The sequence below is a fragment of the Branchiostoma belcheri genome, unplaced genomic scaffold (assembly GCF_001625305.1).
Source record: "Branchiostoma belcheri isolate BF01 breed outbred unplaced genomic scaffold, Haploidv18h27 scaffold25, whole genome shotgun sequence".
Taxonomy (NCBI): domain Eukaryota; kingdom Metazoa; phylum Chordata; class Leptocardii; order Amphioxiformes; family Branchiostomatidae; genus Branchiostoma; species Branchiostoma belcheri.
The window spans coordinates 2,289,336-2,289,640 of record NW_017803854.1 but is presented as its reverse complement, the minus strand read 5'-3'; the positions used below and the strand labels follow the sequence as shown (position 1 = coordinate 2,289,640).

General features: G+C 53.9%; 1 pseudogene; it reads right to left on the bottom strand.

Moving 5' to 3' along the window:
* LOC109471401 overlaps window positions 1–305 on the bottom strand; it is a 9,423-nt pseudogene that overhangs the window by 1,472 nt on the left and 7,646 nt on the right.

Sequence of the window (305 nt, the reverse complement as noted above, 5' to 3'; positions counted from 1 at the left end):
CTCTTGACACTCCATGGCAGTTCCCCCTATTCCGTTTCCCGTCATGCACTCCCGGTCCGTTCCCTCGCAGCTGTAGCACACGGTGTTGGCTGGACCTGGAGCGGACAGAAAGTAGGAAAGTCAGTCCCTAAATCTTTTCTCCAGACAGATGTCTACCACAGTACATTAGACGGGCACGTCGGCAGAACGTATTGCGCACGTGAGAACCTCATAGCACAAGTCTCATAGCACTCGAGAGAGGGGGAGGGAGAGAAAAAAGAGAGANAGGGGAGAGAGAGAGAGGAGGGAGAGAGAGAGAGAGAGAG